Consider the following 12,028-nt stretch of genomic DNA (forward strand, 5'->3'; position numbering starts at 1 on the left):
TTTAAGATTTTGTGTATCTTGAGGCTTATTTTATGAGATTTTTCACCTCCCTCTTCTTACTGATAATGCATCAGAGAACAACATGATTGTGACAGACAGGATTGAGGATCCAGAGGGTTCTCATTGGCTTTGTCCTTGGACTAATCTGGTTTGTGGAAATGTCTGAATTGTGACAGAGGAACATAGTGAAAATGAAAAAAATAAAAAAACATGATTGTAATGTAACAGAAACCTGTCAGAAGTGGGATTTGAACCCACGCCTCAAGTAGAGACTGCTACTTGAGCGCAGCGCCTTGCACCGCTCGGCCATCCTGACATGCATAACTGTGGAAAATTCACACTTTCTAAAAACAAACACATTTTTTGTTTGGCCCCAAAAAAAGCAAATTTTGAACTGAAAATTTATTAACGCCTTTGAGTTTGCCTTGCAATGCTGTAGCTTTAACTTTGTAGGTTGCTGAAATAGCTCAGTTGGGAGAGCGTTAGACTGAAGATCTAAAGGTCCCTGGTCCGATCCAGGGTTTCAGCATGCTGTTTTTAAGTATGAGTGATTTGAGAAAAAACAGTTTTAAGTATCTCTTTTTAGAACAGTCACTAATGCGAGAAGAAAATAAAAGTAGTTATACTGAAAAATTAAGTTGAAGTCGAAGTAGTATGGAGGAAATCGGAAAAAAAATCTGAGAAATATCAACATAAAGTGCTTAGGATCTTTAATATTTTGTGTATCTTGAGGCTTATTTTCACCTTGGCTGGTGATCCAATTTTGGGGGACCCCTACGTGTTTTTTTTTTTTTTAATTATTTATTTAATTTAAAATAACAGCGTGGGGTGCCCTCAGTTTTGGATTACGAGCCAAGGTGAGGTTGCCAGCTGTGGTCTGCAGGCTGCAGCCGTCTGCTTTACCCTAGCTGGCTACAAAACTAGGGGGAACCCTACGTCATTTTTTTTTTCATTTTTTTGGCTAAATACAAAGCTAAGCACCCCTTAGTGCCACATGAAAGGCACCAAAGGGTGCTCCACTTTTTCTCCACTTTTTCTCCATTTTTTTTCTCCACTTTTTCTCCACTTTTTCTCCACTTTTTATCCATTTTTTTCTCCACTTTTTCTCCACTTTTTCTCCACTTTTTCTCCATTTTTTTCTCCACTTTTTCTCCACTTTTTCTCCACTTTTTCTCCACTTTTTCTCCATTTTTTTCTCCACTTTTTCTCCTCTTTTTCTACATTTTTTCTCCACTTTTTCTCCACTTTTTCTCCACTTTTTCTCCACTTTTTCTCCATTTTTTTCTCCACTTTTTCTTCATTTTTTCTCCACTTTTTCTCCACTTTTTCTCCATTTTTTTCTCCACTTTTTCTCCACTTTTTCTCCATTTTTTTCTCCACTTTTTCTCTATTGTTTTCTCCACTTTTTCTCCACTTTTTCTCCATTTTTTTCTCCACTTTTTCTCCACTTTTTCTCCATTTTTTTCTCCACTTTTTCTCCACTTTTTCTCCATTTTTTTCTCCACTTTTTCTCCACTTTTTCTCCACTTTTTCTCCATTTTTTTCTCCACTTTTTCTCCACTTTTTCTACATTTTTTCTCCACTTTTTCTCCACTTTTTCTCCACTTTTTCTCCACTTTTTCTCCATTTTTTTCTCCACTTTTTCTCCACTTTTTCTACATTTTTTCTCCACTTTTTCTCCACTTTTTCTCCACTTTTTCTACATTTTTTCTCCACTTTTTCTCCGTTCTTTTTCTATGGTCGGTCTACCCATTAGCTCTGCCATGCATAGTGTAGCTCTACACCTACTGCACATGTTACTTTATGATTGACATCTCTTTCGTACCAGAGCTGTCTAAGCCTACTCTGACCCCATATTTGTCATTACTATATTGTCCTTGTACTGTATTATGACATTTGTATCATGTGTTTCATTTCTTGTTGTGTTGCAATTTTTTTGCTGCATCCCAATTGTACCTCTACATTTTGTTCGAGTTTATGTTATTGTTCTCTCAGTCTTATGTGATACTGATTATTGTCATTTTTCATGATTACATGCAGATAAGTCCAATCTGACGAAGGCTCAGTCCGAAACGTCATTTGTAACTTGTTTTGGACAAAAACATATATGCTTATGAAAAAAAAAATGTTCTTAATACGGACCAATAAAGAGTGATTTTGCATTACTATCCGTTGTGACTTACTGACTTAGTCTGGGAGATTTAGAGTGCCGAGGTTACTCACTAATTTTATCTATTATTACCTCTGAGCACCTATATACCAGTGAGCAGAGCTTCCTCTACAGTAGTTCTCCTGATTAGGCATGCCCTTACCTCATGAGCAGGGCATTGCAGCTTTGGTAGCAACCATTACAACATGGACTCTGCTGCTGTGGACCCAGGGAGAGTGAGTGCAGATTCATTGCACCCACACTCCTCACATGAAGGGTCCGCACTCCTAGAAAATGGGGGATACGTTCCCTGATTGTCTCCCCCCCATATTCTAGACGGTCCAGAGTCGTCGTGGGACCCCTTTATTTTTTTTCTTACAATAAATTGGTGAAAGAGGAAATATTTTGGGGACTGTTTTTTCAAATAAATTTCTTTTGTCGATTTTTTGTTTTTGTTAGTACTGACAGTTTATGATGTTGGGTATCTAATAGACGCCATGACATCACAAACTGCTGGGCTTGATCTCAGGTGACTTTACAGCTAGTATCAACCCGATTTATTACCCCGTTTGCCACTGCACCAGGGCACGGGATGAGCTGGGGTGAAGCGCCAGGATTGGCGCATCTAGTGGATGCGCCACGTCTGGGGTGCCTGCGGCCTGCTATTTTTAGGCTGTGAAGGCCCAATAACTATGGACCTTCCCGCCCTGAGAATACCAGACCACAGCTGTCCGCTTTACCTTGGCTGGTGATCCAATTTGGGGGGGACCCTACTTTTATTGTGTAATTATTAATATTTATAAAATAATTATAAAAAAGAGCCTGAGGGGACCTCCACATTGGATCCCCAACCACGGTAAAGCTGCCAGCTGTGGTTTTCAGGCTACAGCCGTCTGCTTTACCCTAGCTGGCTATCAAAAATGGGGGGACCCGACGTCATTTTTTTTTTAACTATTTTTTAAATAGAAAAAATTAATGGGCTTCCCTGTATTTTGATTGCCAACCAAGGTAACGACTGGCAGATGGGAGTGGCAACCCATAGCTGTCTGCTTTATCTGCGCTGAAAATCAAAAATACCGCAGAGCGCTATGTCATTTTTTTTAAAGATTTATTTTTACAGCACTGTGATGTCCAGCAATCAAAATACAGGGAAGCCCATTTTGTTTTTAGTTATTTAAATAAATAATTAAAAAAAATATATATGGGCTCCCGCTGCATTTTTTGTATTGCTAGCTAAGGGTAATCCAAGCAGCTACTGGCTGCTAACCCCCACTGCTTGGTGTTACCTTCACTGGCAATGGAAAATCCAGGGAAGCATTTTTTAATTTTTTGGCCAAAAAACTACAAAAAAAGGACGTGAGCTTCGCCATATTTTTGTATGCTAGCCAGGTATAGCAGGCAGGTGCTGGAAGAGTTGGATACAGCGCCAGAAGATGGCGCTTCTATGAAAGTGCCATTTTCTGAGGCGGCTGCAGACTGCAATTCGCAGCAGTGGGGCCCAGAAAGCTCAGGCCAACCTGTGCTGCGGATTCCAATCCCCAGCTGCCTAGATGTACCTGGCTGGACACAAAAATGGAGCGAAGCCTACGTCATTTGTTTTCTAATTATTTCATGAAATTCATGAAATAATAAAAAAAGGGCTTCCCTTTATTTTTGGTTCCCAGCCGGGTACAAATAGGCAACTGGGGGTTGGGGGCAGCCGTACCTGCCTGCTGTACCTGGCTAGCATACAAAAATATGGCGAAGCCCACATAATTTTTTCAGCGGGCAAAAAACTTCTGCATACAGTCCTGGATGGAGTATGCTGAGCCTTATAGTTCTGCAGCTGCTGTGTGTCTGTATGGAGAAGAGCAGACAGCAGCTGCAGAACTACAAGGCTCAGCATACTCCATCCAGGACTGTATGCAGAAGTTTTTTGCCCACCAAAAAAATGACATGGGCTTTGCCATATTTTTGTATGCTAGCCAGGTACAGCAGGCAGCCACGGGCTGCCTCCAACCCCCAGTTGCCTATTTGTACCCGGCTGGGAACCAAAAATATAGGGAAGCCCATTTTTTTTTAATTATTTCACTTATTTCATGAAATAATTAAAAAAGTATCTCTTTTCAGAACAGTAACTAATGCGAGACGAAAATGAAAGTAGTTATACTGAAAAATTAAGTTGAAGTCGAAGTAGTATGGAGGAAATCGGAAAAAAAATCTGAGAAATATCAACATAAAGTGCTAAGGATCTTTAAGATTTTGTGTATCTTGAGGTTTATTTTATGAGATTTTTCACCTCCCTCTTCTTACTGATAGTGCAGCAGAGAACAACATGATTGTGACAGACAGGATTGAGGATCCAGAGGGTTCTCATTGGCTTTGTCCTTGGACTAATCTGGTTTGTGCAAATGTCTGAATTGTGACAGAGGGACATAGTGAAAATGAAAAAAAAAAAAAACATGATTGTAATGTAACATAAACCTGTCAAAAGTAGGATTTGAACACACGCCTCAAGTAGAGACTGCGACCTGAACACAGCGTCTTGGATCGCTCGGCCATCCGGACAAGCACAACTGTGAAAAATTCACACTTTCTAAAAACAAACACATTTTTTGTTTGGCCCCAAAAAATGCAAATTTTGAACTGAAAATTTATTAATGCCTTTGAGTTTGCCTTGCAATGCTGTAGCTTTAACTTTGTAGGTTGCTGAAATAGTTCAGTTGGGAGAGCGTTAGACTGAAGATCTAAAGGTCCATGGTCCGATCCCGGGTTTCAGCACGTTGTTTTTAAGTATGAGTGATTTGAGAAAAAGTTCTTTCTCCATATGCATTTAGCAAGATTTTCATTCTTTGTGAAGTGCAGATATACCTGAAAAAAACAGTTTTAAGTATCTCTTTTTAGACCAGTCACTAATGCGAGAAGAAAATGAAAGTAGTTATACTGAAAAATTAAGTTGAAGTCAAAGTAGTATGGAGGAAATCGGAAAAAAAATCTGAGAAATATCAACATAAAGTGCAAAGGATCTTTAAGATTTTGTGTATCTTGAGGTTTATTTTATGAGATTTTTCACCTCCCTCTTCTTACTGATAGTGCAGCAGAGAACAACATGATTGTGACAGACAGGATTGAGGATCCAGAGGGTTCTCCATGGCTTTGTCCTTGGACTAATCTGGTTTGTGGAAATGTCTGAATTGTGACAGAGGGACATAGTGAAAATGAAAAAAAAAAAAAACATGATTGTAATGTAACATAAACCTGTCAAAAGTAGGATTTGAACACACGCCTCAAGTAGAGACTGCGACCTGAACACAGCGTCTTGGATCGCTCGGCCATCCGGACAAGCACAACTGTGAAAAATTCACACTTTCTAAAAACAAACACATTTTTTGTTTGGCCCCAAAAAATGCAAATTTTGAACTGAAAATTTATTAATGCCTTTGAGTTTGCCTTGCAATGCTGTAGCTTTAACTTTGTAGGTTGCTGAAATAGTTCAGTTGGGAGAGCGTTAGACTGAAGATCTAAAGGTCCATGGTCCGATCCCGGGTTTCAGCACGTTGTTTTTAAGTATGAGTGATTTGAGAAAAAGTTCTTTCTCCATATGCATTTAGCAAGATTTTCATTCTTTGTGAAGTGCAGATATACCTGAAAAAAACAGTTTTAAGTATCTCTTTTTAGACCAGTCACTAATGCGAGAAGAAAATGAAAGTAGTTATACTGAAAAATTAAGTTGAAGTCAAAGTAGTATGGAGGAAATCGGAAAAAAAATCTGAGAAATATCAACATAAAGTGCAAAGGATCTTTAAGATTTTGTGTATCTTGAGGTTTATTTTATGAGATTTTTCACCTCCCTCTTCTTACTGATAGTGCAGCAGAGAACAACATGATTGTGACAGACAGGATTGAGGATCCAGAGGGTTCTCCATGGCTTTGTCCTTGGACTAATCTGGTTTGTGGAAATGTCTGAATTGTGACAGAGGGACATAGTGAAAATGAAAAAAAAAAAAAACATGATTGTAATGTAACATAAACCTGTCAGAAGTAGGATTTGAACACACGCCTCAAGTAGAGACGGCAACCTGAACGCAGCGTCTTGGATCGCTCGGCCAACCGGACAAGCACAACTGTGGAAAATTCACACTTTCTAAAAACAAACACATTTTTTGTTTGGCCCCAAAAAATGCAAATTTTGAACTGAAAATTTATTAACGCCTTTGAGTTTGCCTTGCACTGCTGTAGCTTTAACTTTGTAGGTTGCTGAAATAGCTCAGTTGGGAGAGCGTTAGACTGAAGATATAAAGGTCCCTGGTTCGATCCTGCGTTTCAGCACGCTGTTTTTAAGTATGAGTGATTTGAGATAAAGTTCTTTCTCCATATGCATTTAGCAAGATTTTCATTCTTTGTGAAGTGCAGATATACCTGAAAAAAACAGTTTTAAGTATCTCTTTTCAGAACAGTCACTAATGCGAGAAGAAAATGAAAGTAGTTATACTGAAAAATTAAGTTGAAGTCGAAGTAGTATGGAGGAAATCGGAAAAAAATCTGAGAAATATCAACATAAAGTGCTAAGGATCTTTAAGATTTTGTGTATCTTGAGGCTTATTTTATGAGATTTTTCACCTCCCTCTTCTTACTGATAGTGCAGCAGAGAACAACATGATTGTGACAGACAGGATTGAGGATCCAGAGGGTTCTCATTGGCTTTGTCCTTGGACTAATCTGGTTTGTGGAAATGTCTGAATTGTGACAGAGGGACATCGTGAAAATGAAAAAAAAAACAAAAACATGATTGTAATGTAACATAAACCTGTCAGAAATGGGATCCGAACCCACGCCTCAAGTAGAGACTGCGACCTGAACGCAGCGCCTTGGACCGCTCGGCCATCCTGACAAGCACAACTGTGAAAAATTCACACTTTCTAAAAACAAACACATTTTTTGTTTGGCACCAAAAAATGCAAATTTTGAACTGAAAATTTATTAACGCCTTTGAGTTTGCCTTGCAATGCTGTAGCTTTAACTTTGTAGGTTGCAGATATAGCTCAGTTAGGAGAGCATTAGACTGATGATCTAAAGGTCCCTGGTCCGATCCCGGGTTTCAGCACGCTGTTTTTAAGTATGAGTAATTTGAGATAAAGTTCTTTCTCCATATGCATTTAGCAAGATTTTCATTCTTTGTGAAGTGCAGATATACCTGAAAAAAACAGTTTTAAGTATCTCTTTTCAGAACAGTCACTAATGCGAGAAGAAAATGAAAGTAGTTATACTGAAAAATTAAGTTGAAGTCGAAGTAGTATGGAGGAAATCAGAAAAAAAATCTGAGAAATATTAACATAAAGTGCTAAGGATCTTTAAGATTTTGTGTATCTTGAGGCTTATTTTATGAGATTTTTTACCTCCCTCTTCTTACTGATAGTGCAGCAGAGAACAAGATGATTGTTACAGACAGGATTGAGGATCCAGAGGGTCCTCATTGGCTTTGTCCTTGAACTAATCTGGTTTGTGGAAATGTCTGAATTGTGACAGAGGGACATAGTGAAAATGAAAAAAAAAAAAAAAACATGATTGTAATGTAACAGAAACCTGTCAGAAGTGGGATTCGATCCCACGCCTCAAGTAGAGACTGCGACCTGATCGCAGCGCCTTGGACCGCTCGGCCATCCTGACAAGCACAACTGTGGAAAATTCACACTTTCTAAAAACAAACACATTTTTTGTTTGGCCCCAAAAAATGCAAATTTTGAACTGAAAATGTATTAACGCCTTTGAGTTTGCCTTGCAATGCTGTAGCTTTAACTTTGTAGGGTGCTGAAATAGCTCAGTTGGGAGAGCGTTAGACTGAAGATCTAAAGGTCCCTGGTTTCAGCATGCTGTTTTTAAGCATTAGTGATTTGAGATAAAGTTCTTTCTCCATATGCTTTTAGCAAGATTTTCATTCTTTGTGAAGTGCAGATATACCTGAAAAAAACAGTTTTAAGTATCTCTTTTCAGAACAGTCACTAATGCGAGAAGAAAATGAAAGTAGTTATACTGAAAAATTAAGTTGAAGTCGAAGTAGTATGGAGGAAATCAGAAAAAAAATCTGAGAAATAATAACATAAAGTGCTAAGGATCTTTAAGATTTTGTGTATCTTGAGGCTTATTTTCTGAGATTTTTTACCTCCCTCTTCTTACTGATAGTGCAGCAGAGAACAACATGATTGTTACAGACAGGATTGAGGATCCAGAAGGTCCTCATTGGCTTTGTCCTTGAACTAATCTGGTTTGTGGAAATGTCTGAATTGTGACAGAGGGACATAGTGAAAAGGAAAAAAAAAAGACATAATTGAAATGTAACTGAAATGTGTCAGAAGTGGGATACTAACCCAGGCCTCAAGTAGAGACTGCGACCTGAACGCAGCGCCTTGGACCGCTCGGCCATCTTGACAAGCACAACTGTGGAAAATTCACACTTTCTAAAAACAAACACATTTTTTATTTGGCCCCAAAAAATGCAAATTTTGAACTGAAAATGTATTAACGCCTTTGAGTTTGCCTTGCAATGCTGTAGCTTTAACTTTGTAGGTTGCTGAAATAGCTCAGTTGGGAGAGCGTTAGACTGAAGATCTAAAGGTCCCTGGTCCGATCCCGGGTTTCAGCATGCTGTTTTTAAGCATGAGTGATTTGAGATAAAGTTCTTTCTTCATATGCTTTTAGCAAGATTTTCATTCTTTGTGAAGTGCAGATATACCTGAAAAAAACAGTTTTAAGTATCTCTTTTCAGAACAGTCACTAATGCGAGAAGAAAATGAAAGTAGTTATACTGAAAAATTAAGTTGAAGTCGAAGTAGTATGGAGGAAATCAGAAAAGAAATCTGAGAAATATCAACATAAAGTGCTAAGGATCTTTAAGATTTTGTGTATCTTGAGGCTTATTTTATGAGATTTTTCACCTCCCTCTTCTTACTGATAATGCAGCAGAGAACAACATGATTGTGACAGACAGGATTGAGGATCCAGAGGGTTCTCATTGGCTTTGTCCTTGGACTAATCTGGTTTGTGGAAATGTCTGAATTGTGACAGAGGAACATAGTGAAAATGAAAAAAAAAAAAAACCATGATTGTAATGTAACAGAAACCTGTCAGAAGTGGGATTTGAACCCACGCCTCAAGTAGAGACTGCGACTTGAGCGCAGCGCCTTGCACCGCTCGGCCATCCTGACAAGCATAACTGTGGAAAATTCACACTTTCTAAAAACAAACACATTTTTTGTTTGGCCCCAAAAAATGCAAATTTTGAACTGAAAATGTATTAACGCCTTTGAGTTTGCCTTGCAATGCTGTAGCTTTAACTTTGTAGGTTGCTGAAATAGCGCAGTTGGGAGAGCGTTAGACTGAAGATCTAAAGGTCCCTGGTCTGATCCTGGGTTTCAGCACGCTGTTTTTAAGTATGAGTGATTTGAGAAAAAACAGTTTTAAGTATCTCTTTTCAGAACAGTCACTAATGCGAGAAGAAAATAAAAGTAGTTATACTGAAAAATTAAGTTGAAGTCGAAGTAGTATGGAGGAAATCGGAAAAAAATCTGAGAAATATCAACATAAAGTGCTAAGGATCTTTAATATTTTGTGTATCTTGAGGCTTATTTTCACCTTGGCTGGTGATCCAATTTTGGGGGACCCCAACGTGTTTTTTTTTTTTTAATTATTTATTTAATTTAAAATAACAGCGTGGGGTGCCCTCAGTTTTGGATTACCAGCCAAGGTGAGGTTGCCAGCTGTGGTCTGCAGGCTGCAGCCGTCTGCTTTACCCTAGCTGGCTACAAAACTAGGGGGAACCCTACGTCATTTTTTTTTTTCATTTTTTTGGCTAAATACAAAGCTAAGCACCCCTTAGTGCCACATGAAAGGCACCAAAGGGTGCTCCACTTTTTCTCCACTTTTTCTCCATTTTTTCTCCATTTTTTTCTCCACTTTTTCTCCACTCTTTCTCCACTTTTTCTCCATTTTTTTTCTCCACTTTTTCTCCACTTTCTATCCATTTTTTTCTCCATTTTTTTCTCCACTTTTTCTCCACTTTTTCTCCACTTTTTCTCCACTTTTTCTCCACTTTTTCTCCATTTTTTTTCTCCACTTTATCTCCACTTTATCTCCACTTTATCTCCACTTTATCTCCACTTTATCTCCACTTTATCTCCACTTTTTCTCCACTTTTTCTCCACTTTTTCTCCACTTTTTCTCCACTTTTTCTCCACTTTTTCTCCACTTTTTCTCCACTTATTCTCCACTTTTTCTCCACTTTTTCTCCACTTTTTCTCCACTTTTTCTCCACTTTTTCTACATTTTTTTCTCCACTTTTTCTCCACTTTTTCTCCACTTTTTCTACATTTTTTTCTCCACTTTTTCTACATTTTTTTCTCCACTTTTTCTCCACTTTTTGTCCATTTTTTTCTCCACTTTTTCTCCACTTTTTCTCCACTTTTTCTCCATTTTTTTCTCCACTTTTTCTCCACTTTTTCTCCATTTTTTTCTCCACTTTTTCTCCACTTTTTCTACATTTTTTCTCCACTTTTTCTCCACTTTTTCTACATTTTTTCTCCACTTTTTCTCCGTTCTTTTTCTATGGTCGGTCTACCCATTAGCTCTGCCATGCATAGTGTAGCTCTACACCTACTGCACATGTTACTTTATGATTGACATCTCTTTCGTACCAGAGCTGTCTAAGCCTACTCTGACCCCATATTTGTCATTACTATATTGTCCTTGTACTGTATTATGACATTTGTATCATGTGTTTCATTTCTTGCTGTGTTGCAATTTTTTTGCTGCATCCCAATTGTACCTCTACATTTTGTTCGAGTTTATGTTATTGTTCTCTCAGTCTTATGTGATACTGATTATTGTCATTTTTCATGATTACATGCCGATAAGTCCAATCTGACGAAGGCTCAGGCCGAAACGTCATTTGTAACTTGTTTTGGACAAAAACATATATGCTTATGAAAAAAAATTTTTTCTTAATACGGACCAATAAAGAGTGATTTTGCATTACTATCCGTTGTGACTTACTGACTTAGTCTGGGAGATTTAGAGTGCCGAGGTTACTCACTAATTTTATCTATTATTACCTCTGAGCACCTATATACCAGTGAGCAGAGCTTCCTCTACAGTAGTTCTCCTGATTAGGCATGCCCTTACCTCATGAGCAGGGCATTGCAGCTTTGGTAGCAACCATTACAACATGGACTCTGCTGCTGTGGACCCAGGGAGAGTGAGTGCAGATTCATTGCACCCACACTCCTCACATGAAGGGTCCGCACTCCTAGAAAATGGGGGATACGTTCCCTGATTGTCTTCCCCCATATTCTAGACGGTCCAGAGTCGTCGTGGGACCCCTTTATTTTTTTTTCTTACAATAAATTGGTGAAAGAGGAAATGTTTTGGGGACTGTTTTTTCAAATAAATTTCTTTTGTCGATTTTTTGTTTTTGTTAGTACTGATAGTTTATGATGTTGGGTATCTAATAGATGCCATTACATCACAAACTGCTGGGCTTGATCTCAGGTGACTTTACAGCTAGTATCAACCCGATTTATTACCCCGTTTGCCACTGCACCAGGGCACGGGATGAGCTGGGGTGAAGCGCCAGGATTGGCGCATCTAGTGGATGCGCCACGTCTGGGATGCCTGCGGCCTGCTATTTTTAGGCTGTGAAGGCCCAATAACTATGGACCTTCCCGCCCTGAGAATACCAGACCACAGCTGTCCGCTTTACCTTGGCTGGTGATCCAGTTTGGGGGGGACCCTACTTTTATTGTGTAATTATTAATATTTATAAAATAATTATAAAAAAGAGCCTGAGGGGACCTCCACATTGGATCCCCAACCACGGTAAAGCTGCCAGCTGTGGTTTTTAGGCTACAG

General features: G+C 38.7%; 3 non-coding genes across 3 annotated transcripts; 1 reads left to right on the plus strand and 2 right to left on the minus strand.

Moving 5' to 3' along the window:
* Positions 1-233: 233 nt before the first annotated feature.
* TRNAL-CAA (transfer RNA leucine (anticodon CAA)) lies at positions 234-316 on the minus strand. The gene has a single exon. It is a non-coding gene; the product is annotated as a tRNA-Leu (tRNA).
* A 6,843-nt stretch (positions 317-7,159) lies between these two features.
* On the plus strand, positions 7,160-7,232 carry TRNAI-GAU (transfer RNA isoleucine (anticodon GAU)). The gene has a single exon. It is a non-coding gene; the product is annotated as a tRNA-Ile (tRNA).
* A 2,015-nt stretch (positions 7,233-9,247) lies between these two features.
* On the minus strand, positions 9,248-9,330 carry TRNAL-CAA (transfer RNA leucine (anticodon CAA)). The gene has a single exon. It is a non-coding gene; the product is annotated as a tRNA-Leu (tRNA).
* Positions 9,331-12,028: the final 2,698 nt, after the last annotated feature.

This window comes from Anomaloglossus baeobatrachus, chromosome 1 (genome assembly GCF_048569485.1).
Source record: "Anomaloglossus baeobatrachus isolate aAnoBae1 chromosome 1, aAnoBae1.hap1, whole genome shotgun sequence".
NCBI lineage: Eukaryota > Metazoa > Chordata > Amphibia > Anura > Aromobatidae > Anomaloglossus > Anomaloglossus baeobatrachus.